The 14,662-nt window shown below is 47.6% G+C and overlaps 1 long non-coding RNA gene across 1 annotated transcript; it reads left to right on the top strand.

The window, feature by feature from the left end:
• Positions 1 to 341: 341 nt before the first annotated feature.
• On the top strand, positions 342 to 2,730 carry LOC121134757. Its single transcript, XR_005871957.1, has 3 exons — positions 342 to 805; positions 1,496 to 1,660; positions 2,187 to 2,730. It is a non-coding gene; the product is annotated as an uncharacterized LOC121134757 (long non-coding RNA).
• Positions 2,731 to 14,662: the final 11,932 nt, after the last annotated feature.

Genomic DNA, 14,662 nt, shown 5'->3' with positions numbered 1-14,662 from the left:
ACACTGAGCTTGGCAATTGACCCCAGAGATTTCTCAGCCAACTGGGTAAACTTAAGATTAGAAGATTGGAGAGGCTGGTCGGGGTTTAACGCAATAAAAGGAGGGGTGGGTCGGTCGTTAACTTAGCTCTAATTAGAGGTAGCTGTGGCGTACTGGGGAGAGAGCATCTTTGGAGGGCGGGTTTAAGTGCTGGCTCTGGCCGTTTCTAGCTGAGTGCGGTGTCTGCCTGTCTCCGCTGATGGCAGTGGTGAAATGGGGGGCGTGGTTCTAACTGCTGTCAGCCAGCATGCTTGGTTTGAGAGCCCCCTACACACCCGGAGTGTGTTCCTTAAATAAGGAGGAGGACCAGGAGTCAGTGCTGGGGGCTGGGGAAGGAGGCAGGGAACCCAGAGCAAGATGGGGCACGGCAGATGGGGAGAACAGGCAGAGGGGTGACCCCCCTGAGAATTATCCACCTGGGATAGCTGCTCCCTGCTACCGGCTCGGGCATGCTGAGTAACCGCTGGGGGGGAGACCTCGTTCCGGTTTTTGATACAATGTATTTTGATCATATTTCCCTTCCGGCAGCTTCTCCCCCACTTCCCAATCGATCCACCTGTAAAGCCCCTGCCCCTGTGTGGAGGCCAGGCCCCAATCTCCACGGGTAGCTTAGATGCCGGTCCACCTTGGTTTTTTGAGACAGGGTTTCTTTCTTGGTGCAAAGCTAATTCAGCTGGACTGGCCAGCCAGTGAGCCCTAGGCATCTCCCTGCCTGCCCCTCCCAGCCCTGGGGTTAGAAAGGCACGCCGCCACACCCAGATTTGAGGTGAGTGCTAGGACTCCAGCTGAGTGTTCCTGCTTGCACCCCATCCAGCCGAGCTGTCACCCCATGGCTCTGCCTTGCTCTGTCTGTCACGGCTGCTTCAAGGCGATGTTTCTGTGTGCGCTGCGGTTTTCACTGTGGGCCCCTAGAGTGGGGAATTTATAGGCTCGCTTGAAGGCTCACTCCTACACAGAGACTGAAATCGCTCCTGTCAGACATCAAGACATAGGGACAACAGCCAGGCGTCACTTGTTTTAACTGATCATCTTGGGGGTTTTGAGACCAGGCTTAACTTAACTGTTACTTCGCAGTCCCAAGAGCCTTCTTCCCCAAATCAAAGCAGACATGGAGTTTTATTTCTTTTCCTTGATCTTTTTCTTGATCACCTTTTTTTCGGGGCATAGCTACTCCTGATGGCTGTTTTATGCAGAGGCATCGACAGCACGATTCTGTACCCTGTACCCTGAGATCAGTGAGGAGTATTCAACCTTCCTTTTCTACCCAGCAAATTCTATGGCTGTAACGGGTTCCGTGCCATACATCGGCATAAAACTCAGTGCTTGCCAGTTCTCTCACACGCGTGCGCTCGGATCTGTCTTCGCTGCTGGCATGGCTCTCCTGCTTTAAAGTCTGTCCTGTGCATTGGAAAGAATGTTTCAAAAGATGCCCCTCTTGTGTGTCTGTGTTTCATAGGCTAAGGATTCGGAGACAGCCTCACTCAGGAACTCGTAAGACGTTTGCATCTCAAGCCCCGCCCACACCCACTGAATCAGAACCTGCCCCTTTCCCCGTGCCCTGGGAGTTACCCATGTCGCAAAGCACCTCGTTGCCTTTCGTATGATCCAGAACTGGAACGGGGTAAGAGTCTGTGTGACGGGTGAGGGTGGGACCAAACAAGACTGCTTCTCTCCGGGTCCAGTTGCTCAAAGAGAAAGACGCTTCGTTTTGAGATCTCTGTCACCTGTTGCCTGTCAGTCCATTCATTACACAGCACAATTGACAGAGTCAGCTCTGCTTGGGTCCTGAGTCAGGCATGGCCACCAGGAAGTGGGCTCACCGTTCTGCCTGGATCTCTCAAGGTGCTCTTGTATCTCCTGAGTCCTAACCTGCCACCAGCTTCCCTTACCCACACGCCCAGTCTGTGTGATTCTTAGACCCGTGCTGAGAACAGAAGATGCACCAACCCTAGGTCCCATCACTGCCCATCCTAACTCTCAAAGAAGGCAAGGCACACCCCTGTCCCCCAGGCTAGGTGCCTGAACTCTCAAAGTCTTCAGCTTCTCTCCATCGAGGATCTAAAGAAACTTCCTCAAAGCCAGAGGCATGACTAGACTTCCTTTGGCCGCTTGCAAGAATTTCTGACTGGCAGTGTTTTCATCCTTAGTGTGGAAGACATCCGTTAAGTGTCCTCAATGGCACAGCTAAAGAGACAGGACGTTGTCCTTCTGGGTACAAAGCCTACCGAGCCTACTTCTCTGGGAAGAAAGTGAATGGAAGAAGCCATCTGGAGTCTGGCGTCAAGAACTGTAAAAATAAGTAAAATTGCCTTAAATTCCCAAGTAAAATGTCCCACCGTCCTGCTCCTCACACACGGTTCATTCTGTACTCGGAATCCCCTGCCCCCTGAAGTGTGGCAGCTTCTTACAGCAGGCTCGCCCATGCTGCACCAGGAAGGAACTGGACTAATGTCCCCGTGAACCTCACCTCATGCTGTCCCTTAGTGTCCCCTCACTGAGGAGAGGTGAGATGATGATAGAAAGACTCAGGGAGGCACAAAGCTTGGGGAGGAGGATCCTGGGAAAGCTCGGGCAGCCTGCTGTCTCAGCTGGGCAGATAGTCAACCAACGGGGAGTGTGCGTGGCAGTGCGGGTGATCATGACACCCCAATCCGTTTTCTAGCCAGCCCTCAGCAGCCAATGAAGGGCTTGGCAAATAAATAAGCACTAAACAAACAAATGTTTGAAACAAAGGAACCTTGATGTGTGAGGATTACTTGGGTTTGGGTACCCTACGATAGGCAAAGGTTTTCTGTGTGTTACACATAGTCTCACAGAACCGAAACGGTTTGTTTTACCGATAGCCATACTAAAGATCAGGCTCTCTGAATTTCTCAGACAGGGTGAACGAGGTGTTGAGACAAGGTTTAAAGGTCTTTCCCTCTCTCTAAGGTGGAGGATTTAGTCTTGGATCACGTTGCCTCAGAGTTGACACATTGCCAGTGGCTCTGAGGACGGTGGGTGAGAATTACTCAGAGATGAATGATGGTTGGAAATGGGGTAGTAACCTGTAGCAAGTGACCATGGCGTGAAGACCGGAGCCCCTCAATACCCATGCTGTCACCTCATCAGGAAATCCCAAAGAAATGCCTTTGTGGGGTGGCTGGCACCATGACCTCTGAGTCCCCTTTGGTCTCAGTTGTGTCCCATGCCTCCCTTCTCTTGGTCAGCTCTGGACACGTCCTCAAGAATGACTTGACCATCCATCTAAGCAGAGTGGTTCAGAAGCACAGGTCCCCTCTCCAGGTTCCGAGAGGGTATCTGACAAAGTCTGGGTTGCTGAGGGGATCTGTGGAGAGTGCTTAGTGACTCCTCACTGAGACTGCCTCCCGTGCCAGCCTCTGCCAGTGACCATTGAAGAGGCCTGGTCTCTTCCATACTTAAGTGGTACACAGATGTGGTCAAGCCAGTAGGCTCTAATCTTCACTTTCATCTGTAGAGGGGACCCTGAAATAAATGGAACCCACTGAGACTTACAACTGAATGTCAAAGGTCTGCGCCTCTGAAACCCCGTCTTCTCATCGAGCAGTCTGAGCTCAGAGCTGCGAATGCTCTGGCCTGTGTTGGGAAAGGAAATGGCGTGTTTGGCCTCTGCCCTGCGTGGTGCGTTAAGCCAGCGTTCACCAGCCTGAAGCACAAGCATGGGCTCCTCCTTTCCGTGCTAGAACCTTCTCGAGAATGTCAAGAGTCACAGCTGACAAGATGTTCCCGGTGTTGCCCCTTTGATCCTGGGAGGCCCCATACCCACCATCAACACAGCATGCAACTCACAACACTTTATGATACTGGTGGAGGGCCCAGGCCCTGGTGACACAGAGGCCTTGGTTTCTAAGGAGCTCATCCAGATCCCCTTCACCCCTCTGTGTCTGTGTGTGTGTGTGTGTGTGTGTGTGTGTGTGTGTGTGTGTATGCATGTCCATGTGCAAATGCAAATCTGTGCATTCGGAGGCCAGAGGTGTCATTCCTCAGAACCCATCCATCTAGTCACTGGGAACTTGCCAATTGTCTGGTCTGGCTGGTGAACCCCAAGGAGCTACCTCTCCACACCTCCACACTGCTGGTATTAAATGCACCACCACCACTCCTGGATTTTGATGAGGGTCTAGGGACTGGATTTAGTTCCTTATGCTCTTACATCAAGAACTTTAGCAGCTAAGCTATCTCCCCATCCCTGTGCTAGATTTCTTTTCTAAAGGATCTGTTTATTTATTCATGGATTCATTCATTCACTCATTTTTATTTTCTATGTATGAGTGTTTTGCTTGCATGTATATATGTCCACCATGTGTGTGCCTGGTACCTCCAGAGTCCAGAAGAGGGCAGCAGACACCCTGGACTTTGAGTTACAGGTTTTTTGTGCGTTCCCATGTGGGAACTGGTAATTGAACCTGGGTCATCTGACAGAGCAGCAAGTGCTCTTTGCGGCTAAACCCCTTCTGCAGCCCCTGATCTAGGATCCTTGAATCTAAAGCTGATGATATGGATTCACTGCCCTTCCTGGGGGAGGCTTTTAGCTTCTTTCATCAAAACAGACCCTCAGAATAATTAAGTAATCATGAAGCCATCAAAGGCCAATACCACACACCTTGGACCCTAGTTTTACCCAGTAAAAGGTTCTGTTGGGGTGACGATGATATGCCTGTCTCATTTCACAAGAGAGGACAGTGTGGCCCAGGTTTAAGCCCTGACTCCCTCTCTGCTACATGGCCTTGGACAAATTCACTAACTAACCTGAACTTAAGTCTGAACAGTTGACCTTGGGTGGATACAATGATGGCTGAATGAAACCATAGCCTCAGAGAGCCTAGCAAAATATTTGACACGTTAGGGATACCCATGAAACATGGACCAGCCATGGATGTGCATGCGTGTATGCATGCGTGTGTGCTTGCTTGCGTGCATGAGTGTGTGCATGTTAATCACAGAGAGGCCCACACTCAGAGCAGCACACACTGGGCAGATTGCCCCAGGCAGTCTTCCCTGTGCAGTGTGTGTGTGTGTGTGTGTGTGTGTGTGTGCGCGTGTGTGTGCGTGCGTGTGTGTGTGTGTGTGTGTGTGTGTGTGTGTGTGTGTGTGTGTGTTAATCTCAGAGAGGCCCACACTCAGAGCAGCACACAGTAGGCAGGTTGCCCCAGGCAGTCTCCCCTGCACACCATTCCTCAGCTCTTCACAGCAGCCTAGTGAGGTTGGTGTTGCTACTGTCGTGGGCATCTGGAGATGACTTGCCAACAACCATCTTTCACACTATCAGAGCTGGGATATGGGCTCTGCTCTGCGTGACTCTCATACAAGATTCTCCTGTCACCAGTCTGCAAAGACCGAACACGTTGTGTCCTTGAGCCCGGGTGGTAACACAAACCCCAGAACTGAGATGACCTAGGCCTGAACCTCCACAGAGATAGAACTTTGTGATGCCTGCTGGATAGCTTGAAGCCCTCACATGACTCTTGGCCCCAGCAGCTTCATCTGCCACTCATACATGTTGGTTGAAGACAATCTCAACGGCCTGTCCTAGCTCTGGCCTACCACCATGCTCCTCAGATTTCAGAAAGGACTCCAGGACTCCACCCTTGAAGCCAGCAGACCTCCAATCTCAAATCAGCCTTCTTCCTTGAACCCATGCCTTTGTGCATGAATTCAAGATTTGCTAGGCGAAAGCTCTGTAATTATCCTGCGGGGACTAGCCTGGCTAATAATTACCCCTATTATTTTTAATTGTATTTTACAAGGTACCTTTCATCCATGATCTCAAAGGACTTCTCAAACATTTATTAGCCAGGCCCCACACTTACCTATATAGTATGAAAGACAGAGGCTGAGTTTTAATGTCAGAACTAAGAGGAGGGAAAGGGAGGGGGCTGCCATCCCTGGAGTTGATGCTACCTTGGTGTTCAAAGGAGAGGAGAGCAGACCTATGCGTGGAAATGCTCACCTTCTGAGCTAGCTCGTGGGACTTTCAGGAGGAGTGGCTTCATGGGGAAGTGTGCCTCCTTTGTGCTCAGCTCCTTAGGAGAGAGTGCTTTCAGCCTCGCTAAATTCACTCACCAGGCTGACTTCACCTGAGTCCTCTGCTGGGCTTTGGGCTGGTCTCCAGCAGACGGAAATGAGGTAGGCCACCCAAAAGACAAGAGTGAGCAAAACAGGCTAACCTCCACATCCCAGGACTTCGAAGCACCAGAGGGCTGTGCAGTGAGCACCGGGGAGGGACCTGTGAGCATGGGACAGTGGGCAAAAAAGTTGCCCAAGGGAAGGACATGTAAGGGTCGTCCCTGGCCCATGTCCAGTCTTTTGATGTCTGCCGGTGCCACCCTGGGCTCATACCTAGTCCCCAAGCTTCACTGTGCGTGGCGGCATCATCTCTCTACTTTGTGTCCAACCAAGCAGCACCCAAACCATCCTAGCCTTAAGATTTGTCGGCACGTGGCTCAGGCTGGGCCAGTGAGAAGTCTCTGGAAGCCCTTTCTAGAACTCCTAAGGGAAAAAGCGATCTTTTCTTTGGGGTCACCAAGTTAGAAGAATACAGACATGGTCACTGGATGGGAAGGACTAAGGACGCTGAAGGCAGAGGTTCGGGATAAAGGAGCCACAAACTCCTGGTGAGTTTTTAGCTGCTTACTGGATTTAATGCATTTCCTGTTCATCCCCGCATAGGTCACTTTGATTTACGTTTCTTACATTCATAACTAAAACACTTTGTTCATACGCCTCACAGATGCATAATGTTGTGGAATGGGTCCTGGGTCTGTCCTACTCCATCTTAGTGATCTTCCTCATCCACCATCCATCCAAGTAGTCATTCCATTCAGCCAGGCATCCATTCACTATGACACATTCGATGTAAATGAAAAGTTCTCTGCATAGGGCTCAACCTGGCCCCCTGAAAGTGGGTGTCAGTTGGGAAGCCTGGGCAGTCTATGGGGGCCTCTGGCAATGGAACCAGTATTTATCCCTAGCCTTTGGGAGCCCATTCCCTGTGAAAGGATACTCTCTCAGTCTAGATACACAGTGGAGGGCCTAGACCCTGCCCTAAATGACTTTGATGATCCTCGTGGGAGGCCTCACCCTTCCTGGGGAATGGATGAGGGATGGGATGGGGAGGTTAAAGGGGACATGGGAGAGGGAACTGGAATTAGTATGTAAAATAAGATAGCTTTTAATTTAAATAAAAATTACTTTTAAAAAGTTATTTGATGCATATCATTGCATGAATAGATGGATGGTTAACTTGCTATGACAGATTCAGTGACAAAGATCACTCACCCCCTATAATCCTATGTGGATATTAGTTGAGAAATTGTCAGGCAGACTGTGAGCTGAGAACTTGGAGCTGAGTCAGGATCTCAGACCCTCCCAGACCTTTACTGATGTCACCCACATGAAGTCAGACATAAGCCTTCTTTACCAAACAGGGTTCTGTCATTCTACAGTCCAAATGGGAGGGTCTGGGTGTCACTGGCAAGCATGTGGGTTTTCCTGTTGGAGCTGGTGCTGATACTGTGACTCCCTGGTGACATGAGTGAGACTTTCCAAGGACAACCCTTTATTGGACCTGTTTTTCTCCTTGTCCTGGGGTGGTCATTTCAAACGTGAAGCTGCCCAGGAGGTGAGGCGAGTACTAATTCCTCCAGGATGATTCTGCAGTACCCAAGGACCAGAGTATGTAGAAATACACCGGTCACCCTGTCCATACTCTGGTTTCTCCAGGGGAATTTGCAACTCACAGGGTGGAAGGGTTGTACCTAAGGTCACATAAGAATTATAAAAGAATGATCTTAAGCCCCATGTCCCCATCTGAGGTGCTCCAGATGTGTCATTCCTTCCTAGGCTACCATACAAAACAAGTAGAGTTTCTTCTCAAATGGTCCATTTCCTCTGATGAGTTGCTAGTGAGGCTGGTTAGTACATGCTTGATGGTACTACTGTCTCACTGCTGATGTTGTCTGTCTGTTGTCATCTGCTTGTGAACTATGTGCCTCCTTGACAAAGCAGTCACAGAGTTCGTGGAAAGGAAACTGAAAAGCTACACTGTCCAAACCTTGTCTGATGTTCCACGTCACAGCATACATCAGATTCTCGGGTGAGAGAGCCTGGCAGGAACTAGGAGCTGTGTTCTTGGTTCCCTTGCCTTCCTGACCCCTGTAGGACAAAACACATCAGCTGCTTCCTCCCCTTCTCTCTCCCGCTATAAAAACACCAGCCTTCTCCTCCTTTTTCTTAGCTAATATACATAGTAACTCCTTAAAGCAATTATGCTAGTAGTCTTCTTTTATTCTACCACATTCTAACAAGCTTCGTAGACTACATCCCGACACAGAATTTCTTGAAAGACACACGTGTGCCGCTGTCCACTCTTCATTATGATGTACCCACCCTTAGCCTTTAGTAGGATAACTTCTCCCAGTGATCACTAATGAATTAATAATGAAGCCTGGGGTCTTCACTTATCCAGAAACTTCCTTGTTCTTCACTATTGAGGTATTGCATTTGCTTTCTGTTTCCATGGCTCGTTTGCTTTTAGTTACTCCCCCCAGAGACCCTGTATGCACATTGATAGTTCTATTCATTCAGCTCTTAATTAAACGTAGGCACTGTGCCAGGAGATGGAGTTGCAGATATGGATCATATGTCATTTTTGAGCTCGGTAAGCTTATGATCAGTTGATACAGACAGTTAAGTTCATCCCCAACACCGTGCGGTGCTACGCACTAGACCACAGATGCAAAGAAACACAGGACTGGGAGACAAAGCAACCTTGGCAATCTTCAGGTTTGGTTCTTACACTGTGCAGAAGAGGGGACTGAGGCAGAGAAAATCAATCGCCCGTGGGCTGCAGTTAGCAGAAAAGTTAAAAATGGGCATGTGCTCTCTTCAAATACATTTCTCTGAAAATGACCAAAGATTTCTTTTCTTGTAATTAAAAAAAGGAAACTCCTAGGGGGCAAGGGGCAGGGGGACAGATGCATTTCACTCAGCTCATTCTGCAGCTGAACACCTGTCTTCCGTGCTGACAGCCCAATAGTGTGCCCTATTTGTGGAGTCTAGAACCAACCACCCTTCTTTACAGAAATGGCAGGGGTTGGAGGAAGCCACTGAACCCTTGCAATGAGACAGAAAACTAAGGCATAAAAGATAAATGACGCATAAATGTAGACGCTAAGTCAGGATTCGAATCAGGTTCCCTTGTCTGTTGCTCTTTCTTTGAACTGTGGAGCTGCCCAGAACAGAGATAAAACTCTTGCTGTAATTCTGCTCTGAATCCATCATAAGTTTGTAGATAGTAACCTGTGTTCATCCTTTTTCCAAGGCAGGGCCAGGATCATGAGCATATGATGTGGGCTTTGCTTTGTGTTGCCAAATTCTAAATAGTCAACAAGGGGCCCTGAGAATTACGTAGTAAGTTCTGTTCTCAAAGCCAAGGTTTCAAGGTTTCATTGTTGCTACTCAAAATGTCCCAGTTCATGAGTTTGACTAGTTTACCATTCTCTGTTTGTGTTCTGCAGGCTATGAAAAAAATTACACAAGAATGAGCCAAAACAAGGACAGCCAGGGGTCTCTCCAGAGTCCTTGAACTATTTCTTGGAAGGGCTTTGACCTTTCTAAACATCATGGAGTACTATTCTCCTGGAAATGACAGAGTGCATCAGACCCAGACACAAAGCATTCACCACTGCAACAGTCTTCTCCTCTGATTGATGAGCCTGTGGTGGCTCTCAAGCTCTAGGTAACTCTCCCAGCCACCAGAAGAATCCAGACTCCGGAGCTAGGATCCTCCATATTTTCCATGCAGAATTTTCATTCATCTCTCACATACACAGTCTCCTTAGCTGCTATAACTCTCCTAGCCACAGGCTCCTTTTCTTACCCTTATATTAATTCCTTACCCTTCTGATCAACTGATATTCCCTGATACTTTGAGGTCTGGCGGTGGCCCCATCTTCTTTGTGAACAGCTTTCCCTCACTGCCCTTCCAGACTCCCTTCCCCAAGACTGCACACTTCTCGAAGACAACCAGTGTTCATGCTGTGGTCTCCTTGCCCCCCACGAACAGCCACACACCCAGCAACAATCAGTGATGAGTTGCTGATGCCTTGATTCTCTCTGGAGGAGAAAAGGCAGGAAATCCACTTCCTGGTGTGACTGGGTCACAGGTTCCCAACTCCAGCTTGCCTGGCGTGGGTGGGTGAGTCAGAGAGAGCCTTGCTCAACCTGTTTCTCTGGCTGAGTCTCTCAGCGTAGGCCTGTTCCCTATGTCCAGGGTGAGCAGAGATCTCACTGGAGGAATCATGTTGCATTGGTGGCCCAGATGCTTACAGGAAGAGGTAGCTGTCACTTTAAGATCCAAATTGGGTGTGAATACTAGACAGAACTCTAAGCTCTGCAAGAGGGCCTTTCTACAGCTAGTCAGACTATCTAATGTTTGGTTGTGATTAAATCAAAAGAGGGGAATGAAATGCTACAGGGACGGGCAGCGCTCAGGAAGCCATGCCAACTGCGAAGAAGTTGTAGGAAGTAGAGGAAAGGGACCTTGGAGAATGTGCCTTATGTCTAAGGCCGCTGAGGGACTGCTGGGGACAAGTGGAGGGGGACTGCCCAGTGTGGCCAGGCTGGGAAGTCACAGGAAGCAAAGTTCTGCTCAACAGGGCCATCAACATTGGAGGCTGGGCTGACTTTTTCTCATTGGGAATGTCCAATCCAAGGTTCCAACCTCAGGTTCTAGTTCTCAGCGTGACTCCCGCTTCTCACTCACTAAATCTTCCTCTCGGTGCAAATGTGTTAGCTCTGCTCCACCCCCAATGCCCCATCTGGCTCCACTGTCCTTGGCGACAGTCTCCTAAGCACTGCCAGTCACCGTGCCTCTACACTTCCAGAGTGAGATCTCTGAAACAAAGATCTCGATGCCATCCTGTGAATGGTTGGCATTCCAAGGAATGGGATACCATGACCTTTAAGGGATTTTCATGTTTGGGCCCCGCCTCCCTTGTACTGTATAAGCCAGCAACACTGGATAATTAAGATCCCATGCCCACCATGCTTGCTGTGACCTCTGAGCCTTTGCTTGTACTGCTTCTGCCACCCTGGAAGACTCTTCTTACTCCTGCCCCAACTCCTCCTCCAGTCAACCTCACTTTCTACTGCTTATCCACTAGGCTCAGATTCTGGGTCACTTCTCCAGGAGGCATTTCTGGATCCTCTATCTGGATGAGGCATCTCTCTGGCATCTCTCTTAGCATCCTATCCCTGGTCACAGACCTTCAGCCGTCAGTGATGCATGTGTCTGTAATTACCCATAGAGCCACCCTTTCCTAATTTTAAATGATAGACTATCACATATAACAGGAATTTCCACTCTCTGATTCCAATAGCTTTTCTTAGGCTTGTATCATAACACACCAGGAAGCAGGAGTTTCCTGGGCACCCAGGATTGACAGCATTTGGTTGCACAATGGGATGACAGAGGAAAGACTCACTGGTTTGTTTGGTTTCTATAGCACCCAACTCCTTCTAGAACATGGGAGGGCAATTAATTTCTTGTAAGGGGCTGTTTACACATCCTGCCTCTCTGCATATTATCTTACTTCTGTGACTCTTGTAAAAACAGGTGTTGCCACCTCTCTTGGCAGAAACACAGGATAGAAAGTCAACAGTCAACAGCAAGAGTCCTGGCCTTCTCTTACACATTATACATGGACTCAGGTAGATCATAGTTATAAATGGAAGAGGCAAAGTCATGAAGATTCTAAATGACAACATGGGAAGCAATACTTGTAATCTTTAGTCAGGAAAAGAGTTCTTAGACATGGCCCCAAACAAATCACAGCACAAAATAAGGAGAAATTAATTGAATTTCATTGTCTAGATTGTTATGTTAGGTGAAAGACATTAAGTTAAGAAGGTTGAATGGAAAGTACTAAGTGAAGAAAAACACTTTCAAGAGATGTATATGACAAAGGGCCCGTTTTCAGGATAAAGAACTTCCAAACTCAAGGAACAATATAATGAGAAAGAGAAGAACATGGATGTTACTCTGTACAAGGTACATGGGTGCCCAGCATTGCTAGCTATCAGAGAAATGCAAATTAGAGGTGCCACATTCTAGTGCTTGTTACAATGCCAATTGCAAAACTACTGAGGAAGAGAATGCTGACCCAAGAGATGTTGGGGTCTTGAAGATTGTTAGCAAGCGTGTAACATGGTAGATCCACTCTGAAAATGTGCAGCGATTTCTTAAAATGTTAACGAAGCTCGTGCTATATGACAGGCCAATCGCAATAGTGGGTATTCATCTCAGAGAAATTAATAGTCACATAAAACCTGACAAGCAACACTCATAGCAGCACCATTTATAACAGAGAAATATTACAAATAGCCCAGGTGTCTTTCAGTGAACCCACTGTGGTATAGCTCCACCACGACTATGACCCAGCAATGAAAAGGACTAAATTACGGACAAAGAAAACAACTTAGAAGGACCATAAACATACTGTAGCAAATGGGAAAAGCCAGTCTCAAAAAGTGAGAAACTATATGGGTCCACTTACAGAATGACAGGGGGTAGAGAAGGGGAATTGCCAAGAGGTCAGGGTGAGAGAAACAGAGATGGGGTGAATCCACAGGGTAGCACCAGAGAGATCCTTTGTGGTGATGGACAGATCTGCGTTAGTTGTGCAAAGGCATTAACGAGTGAACACTTGCAGGAGCTGGTGATGTCACTATCACAGGTAACTGGGAAACAGGCATAAGGGACTTCCTTAGATTGTTTTTCAAATTTTCTGTTAGTATACACAATTATTTCAGCATAATTTGCAAAATAGCACATCATTAAAAAGCAGACTGAGAAGGACAAAGTAAGGTAGCCTTGCACTCGTTAAACATCTAACTTTCACCAACTTAGCTTGTTCACTTATTCAACTCATTTGCTGCTTTGTCTACACAAAGCGCTGTGCTTGGGAATACAAAAGTAAGCAAATTCTTACAGCCCTTTCGCTATTACAGCCAGGCTGACAAAGTTAAGCTAATGGATTCAAACCTGAGGCCCTGCTCTGGGCAAGACAATGGTGCCACTGGAACTTTTCAAGAGACCCGTAGCTCTCCTTTCCTGTTTCTCTTTGCTGCTCTGTAGTCCAGAGCCCCAAATGCCCTTGAATAATTAGCAATCCTACTTCCAAGAGTAGGACTTCAACCTTATTGGGATTTTGTTTGCTTTGTTTTGTTTTGCTTTTATCAGGCGAGACCAGCCTTTCCAGAACTGAAGCAGTATCATGGGAAGGCATGGTTTAGTTTCCCATTAGTTGGGGAGGGGGTGCAGAGGTGGCTGTGTGTTCATGTGTGTGCACCTCTGTGCGTATGTGTGCATGTGTATGTGTGTACGGGTCGCCAAGGTTAACACTGGCTGTCTTCCTCTATTGCTTGGCCCCTTATTTCTGAGATGGGGCCTCCCACTGAACTGGGAGCTCACCAGGCTGTTAAACTAGTTCTCCAGCGAGCCCCCCCCGGGATCCTGCTGACTCCACCTCCCCAGAACCGGAATTACTGGCTTGTACTTTCATGCCCAGCTGTTACGGGTGGGTACTGGAGACCCATCAAGTCATTTCCCAACTCTGACTTCTTTTTTTAGCACTTTGAACAGTTTTATTAATTTTTTTAAATTGTTGATTATAATTTAAAGTAAGTTTCAATAAGTATTTTTAATCAAGAAGGGATTGTATTACTTTAAAATTTCTAAGGAAAGAAAAACAATATCTGCTTTTTAAGATAAATATAACCTTTTGACACCTGACACCAAACTATAAGAAAAGAGGATAATTTGAGTCACTTAAGTGGTTCCTCTCCAATGTCTATCCTGACTGTGACCTCACTGACTTAGGGCTCCCTTGGTATGTTGTTACTTAGGAAGGCCCATCACTATGGTACTCTCTTCCCATATAATTAAGAGTGCTGAGATGCTTGAGTGTTGACATCACCTGGCCTTCGGGATAGGGCAGAGCCAAGGAGTCAAGCTTATTATCACAGCTTGAATGTATCATGAAATAATCCCAGCACATCCAGTGAGTCAGGGTCTCCACAGAGCACCCTGGAAACTTAGCATGTCATTCCTTTAACCTGAGAGTTCTTTCTGCCTTCCCTGTCCTCAGGGATGATATTTTCTGATCCTTATGGTAACTGACAGTCTTATCCATTTAAAAAGTACAGAAAGACATATAAAGGGAAAAACCGACTGTCACCTGTTTTTTTCTAGGTGTGTCGCGTTTCTTGCCTTTCACAGTCCTACACAAAATCTGACTGTGCCGAGGTCCATATTCAGTTAGCTAAGCAAAAGAATTAGCTGAGAACATTAACAAACCAAACGTTTAATTGAAATGAAAATGATAAAAGTGTGTTTGCATGTTTGATCTGTTACTCTAGCGTGCCAGTGTTTCAGCGTTGCTGCTTGAGTGGCTGCCAAAGGGAGTCCGACTCTGTCTTTCTCATAGACATCGTAATACCAAAGCAACAGGAAAAAAACCTAAAACTGTCTGTGAACATTCCAAGAAGATGATCCCAGCTCTGCAGGACAGCCCCACTCTCTTCACAGTTACCTTATCTA

The sequence above is a fragment of the Mesocricetus auratus genome, unplaced genomic scaffold (assembly GCF_017639785.1).
Source record: "Mesocricetus auratus isolate SY011 unplaced genomic scaffold, BCM_Maur_2.0 Super-Scaffold_100030, whole genome shotgun sequence".
In the NCBI taxonomy this organism is placed as follows: domain Eukaryota; kingdom Metazoa; phylum Chordata; class Mammalia; order Rodentia; family Cricetidae; genus Mesocricetus; species Mesocricetus auratus.
Note: the sequence above shows the minus strand (reverse complement) of the source record. Positions and strands in the feature narration are given on the sequence as shown.